We start from the raw sequence: 13,185 nt of genomic DNA, 5'->3' as shown, positions 1-13,185 counted from the left end.
TCATTTTATTGGTCTCAGTCCTCTTGTCTACTTAAGCCCATCAGGAAGACTCCAATCACAAGTGCACGGGTAACTTTGAAACTTGCAACAAGCATGCTGTCTACTATCTTTGGTTATCCCAAAAGCATTTTGGCTGGATGTCCTCAACATCCTTTTCTGTCATTTACCTCACTCCTTAAAGATGGTTTCCCTCTCAGATTTCTCTTGTTCTCTTCTCCAGTGAACTTCTGCTTCACTCACTGTTACTGAATCTTCCTTTGCCAGTGTTGCACTATTTTATCGAGCTTGCTAAATCACTGGTGGTGGCATTCAAGTTCTGCAGATTTCCAGCAATGCCACAGTACTGGGCTTTGGCTGAAGCTAATCTAGATAGTACTCCAAAGAGTTCAATGAAAAGTTGAGCAATCAGAACATTAGGTCAATAGGTGTGTAAGTGCTTGTCTGGGTGTGGGTAGAGGTTTGACTGTCTGGGTGTGTAAAAGTTGACAAAGTCTCCATGCTGCCCAACTTCTCTGTATGACAAGTACGTCTCTGTGTGACAAGGCCAGCTTGTCAAATAACATGCTTCATGAGCATCTATGTACTGCTCCCTGCAGTCATGCCAGTGGTTGGAATGTTCTACCAGAGTTTGAGGCCATCACACTTCATTTATTCATAGACACTGTGAAGCATGGCCAGTAATTTTGACACTTTCCTGGTGGTGCAACCCTACCTGAAGAGCCTTCCTCACTGTGAAAAGCTACCTTGCAGTGTTTGTCCCTAAGATTGCTGCTCTGACTTTGCAGGAATACTAAGATGAGCTGAAGAACTTATCTAGATCATACCTTCCACATCTGCATGTGACGGGGTTTACTGCCTTTTGAAAATCAGTGAAGCTCTTTTACACCACCAAATTAAGCTTTTTCATCCTTTCTCTTAAGATTCCCTATGCTGAAAATCTAGTCTCTACTTCCCCTCCTTCCCAGTAGAATCAGCTGCCTGTTTGAAGGGCCCCGTGATACCACCTCAGTCTTAATGCCGAGGACAAAATGATGAATTAGCATCGATTTAATTCTTTGTGAGATTAAGATGTCTTCGTTGTCAACTCAAACTTCCTGAAAATGTAGAAAGCCCCAGCATGTAATATCACTTTAAGATGCCAAACAGCTGAGATCAGGGGTTAATGCTACTGCCACCTCATTTTTATGTCACTTAGTTCCTCAGATAAAAGTCCATTTTAATCAAACTTTTCATCATTTCCTCGTAGCCAATATATCCTTGATGCCAGTTAGAATATTTGATATTAATTATTCAGTCGAAGGCCTCCATTATGAGTTTAGATAGAATATTAGTGATTTAAAACATGTTAAAACCCATTACAGTAGTGATGTCCCCAAAGTAGTTTTAACTGAATCTTGAACCACATGCATTAAATTATATAGATTTTTACTTTTTCTCTCATTTTCCATAGAAAATTCCAAACTGCTACACATTTGTTAGCTAAGTACTCTTTCGAGAGGAAGAGTATGTGCCTGCTCTTTCAAGAGTGCCAAATCTGACATTACCTTGGACATGAAATCTATTAAGCTTGGTAAGCTGACTTGCATGTTTTCCCTCCTGCACATATTAAAAGGGAGTTTTAGCATTTATTTCCTACTTCTCCAGCCAAAAGAAAAGAAGGTTGTTTTGTGCCTAGGCATCTGCTTAGAGTATTGCTCTATATCTCATTTCTCATAATCTTTGGTAGTTCTTGATGTTTTCCTATCTTATTGCCATTCCACCATCTGCCTCCAAATGCTCATTGCCCTGGAATTATGGTGGTGATTTTCTTGACAGTGCTGTACCGTTTTGCACGATGCATACTGTCATTCTGCACCTACCTCCTCCTGTCTTCTCTGACTCCAGCCATTTGCACTGTCCCTTGATTCAAGTTCCTGGGTTTGCTGTATATAGGTGTCCTAGTATCAACCTACTATAGACAGAGACACTATGAATAAACGAAGTATATTAATTTATGACAACATCTGATTTGTATGTTTGTGAGGCCTGTGCTTTATGACTATTTAAAATGACATTATATCGCTGAAATACATAAGCATCTTGGATAAAACGTTAGTGCCTCACCAAATGCATGAATACATGATATTATTCAACAGGAATAATTAACAGTAAAATCACTAGGTTTATTTTCCATTTTTATATACCAAGATCTGCATGCAAATTGTTTCAAAGATGTCATGTTTATTCCTAAACTAGTTGATTGTATTTAAAAAGAAAATAAAACTAAGAAGAATCAAGGCAAAGCAGAGGTTGTAAAACAGATTGCGTGCCTGCTATGTCTGTGCATTTTACATGCCTTGTCTCATTTTATCCTCACTGTCCAGCTGGGTAGGAGTCACAGGATGCTTCTTTAATAAAAGAAAAAAATGTATCCTTAAAGTCACAGAATCAGAATCAGAATTCAAACCCAGGACACTCTGGTTTCCAAGGCCTTTTTAATTTCACTTGACCCCACATGACTAACATTGGCAATTTAAGGAGAGGTTGAAATGCTTACATCATCTGTTTTTATAAGTCATGTGAGTTCCTGAGATGGGAGATATCTTAGACCATATGAAGAATAGCCCGTGTTCATTGTGAGCATTTGCCTTGTTCACACTTTTTAAAATTATTATTATACTTTAAGTTCTAGGGTACATGTGCACAACGTGCAGGTTTGTTACATATGTTTACGTGTGCCATGTTGCTGTGCTGCACCCATTAACTCGTCATTTTCATTAGGTATGTTTCCTAATGCTATCCCTCCCCCCGACCCCCCACCCCACAACAGGCCCCAGTGTGTGATGTTCCCCTTCCTGTGTCCAAGTGTTCTCATTGTTCAATTCCCACCTATAAGTGAGAACATAAACCATCATTCTCAGAAAACTATCGCAAGGACAAAAAACCATTGTGAACATCTTCTAAGATTCCAGAGAAAATGGAAAATGTCAAAACCTACAGGTTATTAAAAAAAAAAAAAAAAGAACTCAAACAAATACACAAGAAAAAAACAAACAACCCCATCAAAAAGTGGGCAAAGGATATGAACAGACATTTCTCAAAAGAAGACATTCATACAGCCAACAGACACATGAAAAAATGCTCATCATCACTCGCCATCAGAAAAATGCAAATCAAAACCACAATGAGATACCATCTCACACCAGTTAGAATGGCAATCATTAAGAAGTCAGGAAACAACAGGTGTTGGAGAGGATGTGGAGAAATAGGAACACTTTTACACTGTTGGTGGGATTGTAAACTAGTTCAACCATTATGGAAAACAGTATGGCAATTCCTTAAGGATCTAGAACTAGATGTACCATATGACCCAGCCATCCCACTACTGGGTATATACCCAAAGGATTATAAATTATTCTATTACAAAGACACATGCACACGTATGTTTATTACGGCACTATTCACAATAGCAAAGACTTGGAATCAACCCAAATGTCCATCTGTGACAGACTGGATTAAGAAAATGTGGCACATATACACCATGGAATACTATGCAGCCATAAAAAAGGATGAGTTTGCGTCCTTTGTAGGGACATGGATACAGCTGGAAACCATCATTCTTAGCAAACTATCACAAGAAGAGAAAACCAAACACCGCATGTTCTCACTCATAGGTGGGAACTGAACAATGAGATCACTTGGACTCGGGAAGGGGAACATCACACACTGGGGCCTATCATGGGGAGGGGGGAGGAGGGAGGGATTGCATTGGGGAGTTATACATGATATAAATGATGAATTGATGGGTGCTGACGAGTTGATGGGTGCAGCACACCAACATGGCATAAGTATACATATGTAACAAACCTGCACATTATGCACATGTACCCTAGAACTTAAAGTATAATAAAAAAAAAAAAAGTAATAAAATACAGGAAAATAGTAGGGAATTTATGAGAAATAGAGAAAAAAACACTTTTGAATCACTCAGTTTTTATTTTTGTATCACTATGCTGTTTTCCCAAAGTAGAATCAAGATAGCTGCCTTTTCATTACAATTATTCTGTCCCTGTTGGGAACATAAATAGAGATGTGAGTGGTGCCCCCTAGGGCTGCACAGACCATGTGCATGGACTAGGTCCCCAGCCCTTAGATTGCACTCTGCACCACTCCTCCACAGAACACTCAGAACAGGGCAAGGGGAAGGAGTTAACATTTGTTGAGCCCGTGGTTATGCTCCAAGAACTCTGGCAAGTACTTTAAATATGTCACCTCATTTATTTCCTGTAACAATCCTGATATAAGTATTATCATCCCTATTTTATGGATGAAGAAACCAAGGCTGAGAGATGCAAAGAGGTGTGTCTAAGATTGCACACAGAACTAGTGACAGGTTTTGGAGTCAGTTCAGTACTTTCTACCTCTGAAATCTCTGGGCTTTCTGCTGCATCAAGGTGTCTGGGTACTAGGCTGGTTGTAAACAGGTAGGAGACACACATTACATGACCATCCTTTCCTGAGGCAGCCCTCACTGCTCTGATCCCAGCCTAAATCACTGCAGTGTATATTACAATGAGCATTTCAATGAATAAACCCCCTAATAGGCATTCAGAATGACTAAGAACAGCAACCACTGAATCACAGAACTCCCCTTAGCAAATTCAAACATCTACTTCCTTCTAGCCAAAATCTTTTAAATGGTGCTTTTTTGCTTAAAGACTGCCTCTGTGTTATGCTAGTGAGTTAAATATATATACATATAAACCAGTTGGTTCCACTTCAGCAGTTTTTGCAGCCAGGAAACTATTGTTGGTTCTTTCACAGTGTAGTTCTGGCACATCCTTAAGGGACATGGCTGAGATGCAAATGCCAGACAACTGCGGAAGCATGGCTTCTACTCACTCTGCTGCCGCAAGTCCAGGGAAGAGAGCTTTGGCAGTCAATTACCATGGTGGTGCCACCCGAGCCCATCTGTGCCCTGGATCTCATGTGACACAGGTCCCACGACCTCAGTCATTCTGCCAGGAAACACCTTGGTCCAGCTCCATTATTTCCAGCAAAGGCAAACATTTGTGATACAAATGTGAGAGGGGTTGGTACAAAAACAGCAGCCTCCAGAACGTGTTCCTGCTTCTATTCCAAGTCTCTAATTAAGCCTAGACAGAAGTAGCCAGGGCTTGTCTCAACAGAGGGTTGCCCCCCTCTGCAATCAGAACTGACCCTTATGGCCGAACATGGAATGACATGTTAACTAGGTAGGAACCTGGCAATTCTCACTGGCCATTCTCCACCAACAGTACACTCTGGGGCATCATTAGTACCCTTTCAACTTGGTCATTGCTTGAAAGTGAAGACAGGGTGGTGACTGCTCAGATAAGACTTCTGCCCACTAACTGCTTACATGTGGCTGAGGCAAACACAGACCCTTTTCCAGAAATGATAGTGTCTGACAGCCTGGGTTTTACAAGGCACTGGAAAGAGCTATAATTGTTACAGCAGAGGTTTAAGATGGAAAATAAGCATGTTGAGCTATTTTGAGAAGGAATTTGCCACAGTGAAGTTTTTTTCCTGGAAACAGTCATATAAAATCAGGATGGAGTTAGTATCAGGCTTCTTGGTCACTTTCCATTGATATGTTGGTGCCTTTGACAATTTATGTTAAATGTGCAACAAACATCCTTTTACAGCTTTGTCCAACCTCAAAATCAGGTCCATATATAAGACAGAATTTCTAGCCAGTGTTTTATAGGAGTGATTTCCGGATGTGGTATCTGTAATATGGCCAAGATAATATGATGACTCTGCCTTCTGTGGGTCGGTTATAGACAAGTCACTTATATTACCATCTTGTCAACTACTTGAATTCCTCAGTTTGTCCTTTTTCTGGTTACTTCTTTTATCCAATTAAAAAAAGTGAAACAGTTCAGTCAGAGCAATGTGCACAACTTATTAGCCCGAACAGATGGGCTAGGAAAGTCATCTACTCTCCTTATTCCTGCATTTAACAACTATTTATTCATGACCTACTAAGTTCAATACACTCTGTAGGCCCTGAGGATACCATGGTAAGCCCCGCAGACACACTTTCTGTCCTGTGAAGTTCATACTGTAGTGGAGAAGATAGTAATTCAGCAGTCACAAGCAAAACATAAAATTGTAACTCTGCCCATTACAAAAAAAAGAGAGAGATATGTGATTCAAGAAAATAGAATGTGAAATTGCACCAAATCAAGAAGGGAGGGAGACATCAGTTATGATCTGACAGAGGTTTGAGACAATAAATAAGGAATATTCCAGAAAGAGAACAGCATGTGCAGAGGCCTTGTGTAGGAGAACACGTAATGAACAGACTGATAGAAAGCTGTGTGACTGGCACAAAGACTGTGGGAGTTGAGCAGGAAAGGGAGATAGCAGTCAGACCATGAGTGATCAAGTGAAGGACATCTGAACTTATTCAAAGACTAGAAACCTTTGTGGGGTTTTAAGCAGAAAGATGATATGGTCGGATTTGTGATCCAGAATGTTTGTCTAGCTGCAAGGTAGAGAATCATTTGGAGAGATGCTGGAGTGAAGCAGACCAGCCAGAGGATTTTGCTGTCATTCCAGGGACAGATGTTGATAGTGTGTACAAGGGTAATGGTGATGAAAGCAGAGTTGGAGAAAAGTGGGAGGAGCTGATGAACCTCGATGATAGATTGCATGTGGGGGTTTGAAGGGTAAGTGAAGCCAGGTGTTAAAAATGGATCCACGCACAGCAGCATGGGTGCTGGTCCCACTTCCCAGGAGACAAGGCAAAGAGAGGACTAGGTTTGGCGGGGAGAGATCATGATTAAGCTTTGGGATGTGTTAGATTTGAGGTACCTTTCAGACTTCCTGGAGAGCACTGAAATGTGTAGAGATGTCTCAACATGGATGGGAATTGCAGTGGCTGATCCAGGATATTAGACAAATATGTATTCATGAAAACTGAGCGAAAGACCCCAGGGCATATCGGGGTGATGATGTCATAAGCCACAGAGTCTCATACTCAGAAAGTACAAATAAAGGCAGGTCGACAGTGCAGACTGCAAAAACCTGGACATCCTTCTGTGGCTGTGACATGTCTTCACTGCTTCTATTGACAGTAAAGGCTTATCTATCACTGTCTTTGTAATTTCATTCTGGAAATGATATTTTTCTCAAGTAGGAAGAATTGGTGACTTAATGTCATCTGGCACTCTGTGACTAAGCATAGCTCTGACTCCATGAAGCCTAAGGATGAGGGTAAGAAGAAACAGTGGAAACCGTTTTGATATCTGTACTGAGCTTATAAAACAGAATATCTTTGTTCAGAAATATGCACTAAAATATTAAAGGGTAAAGAGGAACAAGTATCCAATTTACTCTCAAATGGCTCAGGAAGTATCAGTATGTATATTTAATTGTGTGTGTGTGTGTGTGTGTGTGTGTGTGTGTGTGTATAGAGAGAGAGAGAGAGGGTGAGACAGAGTCTCCGTTGCACAGGCTGGAGTACAGTGGCGGGATCTCAGCTCACTGCAAGCTCCGCCTCCCAGGTTCACGCCATTCTCCTGCCTCAGCCTCCCGAGTAGCTGGGATGACAGGTGCCCACCACCATGCCTGGCAAGTTTTTTGTTGTTGTTGTAATTTTAGTAGAGACAGGGTTTCACCATGTTAGCCAGGATGGTCTCAATCTCCTGACCTCATGATCCGCTGGCCTCAGCCTCCCAAAGTGCTGGGATTACAGGCATGAGCCACCGCACCCAGCCTGTACTACTGTTGTACTAGCAATAACAGTAACAAAGAGTAGTGGATATTCTCATAATTTTAAAGTATCAATTCAAAAGTTAAAAAGTCCTCATTTTGGTGGCCTAGGCAGGTCTTCTCCTCACCCCTGAGAAGCAGACTCTGAGATAGGGATTTGAGTGTAAGTGATTTTATTTGGGAAGTGATCCCAGGAAGCATTGGAAGCAGAGTGAGGAAGGGAAGGGAAGAAAGCCAGTACAGAGGACATTAATGAGCAGATTACCTCTGCAGGCAAGAGGGAAGGAGGGCTGTCAATTCTGCTGGGTACTTCTGTAGATGGTAGGGAAGACACCCACACCGGGGCAAGAATGTTGAGGTACTTAACTTTTGGTCCCATTTGTCATTGGTTAAGGGTTGCTCCTAAGATATCAACTCCCCAGCACTTCTTCCTATTCAGTGTACTGGTAACGGAAGCCTCAAGCCAGGAAGCACAGCTACTTGGATAAGGACCGTAGTGGACAGAAGTGCTGCAGTGATGGGGGTGTGGGGACAGTCTGCTGCCACAACTGAGGAAGTGTGAAGGCCCAGGGTCAAAGCAGATCAGTCTTGGTTGCCTCTTATGAGAGAAAATATGTGAGATTAGTAAGCTGCTCCAGACAATCCTGATGCCTTCACTTTATTATTGGAGTAGGTGCTCTGTGAATTGGTCCTGTCTTGTATGGAACAACACAATGAATACCAATAGCACCAACAGAGCAACCCAAGAGAGTAACTCTAGAAGAATGTATTTCTGGTTTCTCTTTGTTTCACTCAAATATGCAATGTATCAAAATGATGTAACGTCTTTGACAAGTTCATTTTTTCTGTCAAGCCCATGCTCAGAACATCACTGAAATACAGCAGCACCTCTGGGACACTCCTGGGATTAGGAAAGCCTCTGGAAAATTAAACTTGGTACTGAGGTGCCTGACTCAAAAATGCCCATTAATGAACAATAATGGTTTGAGTGTGTGCTGTGACTTTACCTAGGATCATGGCTATAGACACAGGCAAGGTAAAGTTCTACATGGATTTCAACATGCCATCTTTGCTTCAATTATGAACAGTAAAAATTTGGCCAGACTCAGGGATTTGTCTAATGGCCCTGGTCATGTGTCTTCACAGTCTCACCTTAGCATCAGGTCTTTATGCTAAGACACTAGCCTTGTATCTATGAAGCCTGTAAAACTGGATCAATCACATCCAGTTCAATTAAGATGCTTAGGCTCATCTTCTTAGAACAAAAAGTATGTGTCATAAGTCAAACAAGCTACAGGATAAATTCCTAGCATGTAATTACCAGGTCAAAGAATGTGAATATTTTTAAAGTTTCTGATGTATATTGCCAGATTGACCTCCAAAAAGGTTGTACCAATTTACACCCCTACTAGCACTGACTATAAATCATTTTTGAAAACCTATGTCAATTTAATAGGTTAAAAAATAACAATTATGATCACAAACTATTTTAATTTGTAATTCCTTTACTCTTAGCGAGGTTTAATTTTTCTCATATGTTTATTAGAATCCTTTTTTTTTTACTTTGTTGTAGCCTATCTATTTGCGTGTCATTTCTGTCTAGGTGTTTATCTTTGTTTTCTTGATTTCCTAGAGCCTTTCATGTATTACGGCCATTAACACTTTGACATATTTAAAATTATTCAAGTTTAACTTAAGCTATCTTTATGGTAATATAAATTTGTAATTTTTATATGCTAAATCTTTCATTTTTGCCTTATAATTTTTTGCTTTTTATATGCAAAACATTATCTCTCATTATGAAATATCCATACTTTCTTCTAATCATTTTATTAGTTCATTTATTTTGGCACTTCTACAGCAGAAATGCTTTGAACATACATATCATTTAAGTAGTAATGTGATTTTGTAATATAGTTTCAAGCAATATCAACTGACTGTGATATTGTTATAACTAAAAAATACATGGTGGTGTAGACACCCGTGCTGAATGGCTTCAGACAAATATTGTGGAAGATGTCTGTGTAGTTCATTGGCACACGTCAACCAGAATCAATTTGCATCTTGCTCTCACTGATATTATGCCCTATGTCAGGATACTAAGTGTCCTGAAGCTTTCTGACCTGGGTTCTTGGAATGTGATACCGCACCAGGTATTCAGTGTCCTGGGAATAGTCAAGATCATCCAAATGGACTTTTTTCTCAAAATGGTACTTCCTCTTGCAAAATATATGCTCTTCTCCTTGATGCTCTGCCAGCTGCTGGAAGCCTCTGCCATGTGAGCAAGGCATGCCTGTTGAACTGACACACACACCCTCCATCCCCTGGAGCATGCCTTCCTGTGTTCCTCAGATCTAGGTGATCAGAACTCTAAGTGGGCTCCTCAGAAACACCATTTATAACATTGGAAGTTGCCTTTTAATTTCTGTGATCAAGAGATTCAGTTTTGCTGGAAGGAGACTTGTCTTGAGATTGTGTGTCAATTTAGCTAAGCCGAAAGGAACTATGAGAGGAGTGGTTCTTAATCTGGGGTCTGTGCATATCTAAATTGAAAGTGATTAGTTTCAAGGGACCCTCAAATTATCTGAAATTACATGCCAAATGTTTATGAATAATATTTTGTACTTATTCCTGGGGGAAAGGGTGAGTGAGAATTTTGTAACCCAACAAAATGAAAACTGACTGAATTAAGGGATTTACTGTAAACCCATCTTAAAGGGGTCATTTTTTAAATCCTCATATTATAGTTCCTATGTGACTGGTATTTTCTTCACAGAATAGCAATGCCCTCACAGAGATTATTTCATTTGTAAAAATTTATGAGAAGAAAATACCTACACAGTAGTTTATTGTGTGAAGGGTGTCCTCAATATCAGAGTGAATTTAATAGTTTTAGCAAGAAACCTTATTACGGTCTAACTTTCAGCTCCCCACAACACAGTATGTATAGATATTTCTATTCTGGATGCTGCCTTTTGGTCTGCTTTTAAAGAGAACAAAACCTTCCCAGCATAGAAATCCCAGAAAGCAGGTTGAACGGCATCAAACTCATCCTCCTCGCCCCCACGCATTGCACCAGCAGTGTGAAATACAGAACCTGCTTAAGTTTTACAGACCAGATGTGTGTGTTCACCAGTGGTACCTAAAGAAGGATTTCCACATTCTGCTATCTTCCCAACTTTGGAAAAATAACATCCTGTTCTCGTCCGCAGAAAGTAGAGAGGGAGAGGAGGCACTCGTGAGAATAAACCGACAACAACCTTCATCACAGCCAAAAGTACTGTGCTGATCCCACCATAAATTATAACAGCATAAAACCACAGGAAATCCGAAGAAAGTAAAATATTAATATTAAACCATAGCCACTCCACCATATATAATTTAGATAAATAATCCATTTGCTGTATGTAGGATATTGGAATATAGCTGTTCGTATGCCACTGGCAACAGTTTATATTTGAAAAGCATAGAGACATTAGCTGCTGGTGGAGGACAAATGTGTTTTATTCATTCTTATTCTTAACAGCCAAATGTCCGCAAATAAAATACTGATCAATGGCTAAAAATGTAAGGGCTGCTATATCTTTGTCTCATAATATGGATTTGTGGCCTAATCTAGCCCTTTCTTGACCTTTTTGCCTAATGGTGAGATATTAATAAATGAAAGATGGTTACATAAAACATCCTCTGAATGTGAAATTTTTTTTACATATGAGTCATTTCAGGTGGCTGAAGATGGAATGAGCTAACCTGAAAGTAACAAGCTGCTCACTGTCTTGGCCAAATTAGGCTTAATGCTGAAAGGCATTCTTACTTAAGAAGTCGAGCAGGCCGGGGGTCAAGCCATCAGGCCATGGAGTGCAGCTGTTGGACCACCTTTTGCAGTCTCCAAGGGAACAAGCAAAGAAAATCCAGCAAAGAAAATATCTCAAAGAATCAACAGGGAGAGTAAAACAAAAATAACCAGATGTCCCAGAAGACTCTGTTGGTATTATGAAGAAGGCTAGAGCAGGACTAACAGGGTTTGGCTTTTATCAACCTTACTAATAAAAGTCACTTGGCTCTCCATCGAGAAGAGCAGTTGGTACAATATGGAAAGGTTTTAAAGACCATTAATTTCTTGAAATGAAACAGCTGGCCTTATTGGCTATTAAATAATGAGCCAGATTCTCCCCAGTGCCTAAGTCACTCTCTGGTAGTAAATTAGGCATTTAGGGAGGCACATTAACTCTTTAAGAAGATTAGAGTTCGATTTAGTGCACTTTATGCATAGAAAGAAAGTTACAGGGAATCTGGCTGAAGCTGAGCAGAGAAAGGATGGAGACAAGGTAGACTCAGATGAAAGAAACTAAACACATGATTTGTGTTAACTGGGCAGCTCAGGTGAGCAAGGGAAATTGGAGAAGTTGAGCTGTTTAGTTATGTTGTTTATTGTTCTGAATTTCTATGAGCATGAAGGTAGAGAGAGTTGAGTCTTCATTTATTGATTCATTCATTCAGCAAACTTTTGCAAAAATAACACTATATAGCCGGCACTGAGGAAGTATTCTTCCATGAAACAGTCCTTGTCTCTAGGGATTTTCAGTCTCTGGTACCTTGGGTAGGGAGTAGAAGAATGACAAATTATAGATTATTGCAATCAAGTAGAATAAGTGCTAAAATTTTATATGCATAAATGGAATTTGAAGTGAAGAAGTGGCAAGATGTGTAGCACTTTGTACAACATGCTAGGGAGTTTGACTCTACCCAGAAGGCCTCAGGCCTTTGAAGGTATTTAAAGAAAGAAATGGTTTAATCAGATTTGCATTGTAGAGAAAACCCCTTGATAATTTCATGGAGAATAAATTGGAGAGATAGGCCGGGTGCAGTGGCTCACACCTGTAATCCCAGCACTTTGGGGGGCTGAGGTGGGTGGATTACCTGAGCTTAGGAGTTTGAGACCACCCCGGGCAATATGGTGAAACCGAATCTCTACTAAAATACAAAAAATTAGCCGGGCATAGTGGTGGGCACCTGTAGTCCCAGCTACTCGGGAGGCTGAGGCAGGAGAATTGCTTGAGCCCAGAAGGCAGAGATTGCAGTGAGCTGGAATCATGCCATTGCACTCCAGCTTGGACAACAGAGGGAGACCCCATCTCCTAAATAAATAAATTGGAGAGACAAGACTAGAATCAGGAAGGGCATTGTGAAACTATTAATGTGGTCCCTACAAAAGATGCTGAAAGCCTGAAATGAGGACATGAGTGGGTGTATTAGTTCATTTTCATGCTGCTAATAAAGTCATACACCCAAGACTGGATAATTTAGAAAGGAAAGATGTTTAATTGACTCACAGTTCCGCATGGCTGGGGAGGCCTCAGGGAACTTACAGTCATGGTGGAAGGGGAAGCAAACAGACCCTTCTTCACATGGCAGCAGCAAGAAGTGAAGAGAGAAGCAGCAGGG

General features: G+C 40.5%; 1 protein-coding gene across 4 annotated transcripts in view; it reads left to right on the top strand.

Moving 5' to 3' along the window:
* PARD3B (par-3 family cell polarity regulator beta) overlaps nt 1-13,185 on the top strand; it is a 1,137,826-nt gene that overhangs the window by 1,074,037 nt on the left and 50,604 nt on the right. The gene's annotated exons all lie outside the window — the stretch shown is intronic.

Source organism: Trachypithecus francoisi, unplaced genomic scaffold (assembly GCF_009764315.1).
Source record: "Trachypithecus francoisi isolate TF-2019V2 unplaced genomic scaffold, Tfra_2.0 Lachesis_group13, whole genome shotgun sequence".
In the NCBI taxonomy this organism is placed as follows: Eukaryota; Metazoa; Chordata; class Mammalia; order Primates; family Cercopithecidae; genus Trachypithecus; species Trachypithecus francoisi.
The sequence above is the reverse complement of the archived record's forward strand: the minus strand, read 5'-3'. Positions and strand labels throughout refer to the sequence as shown.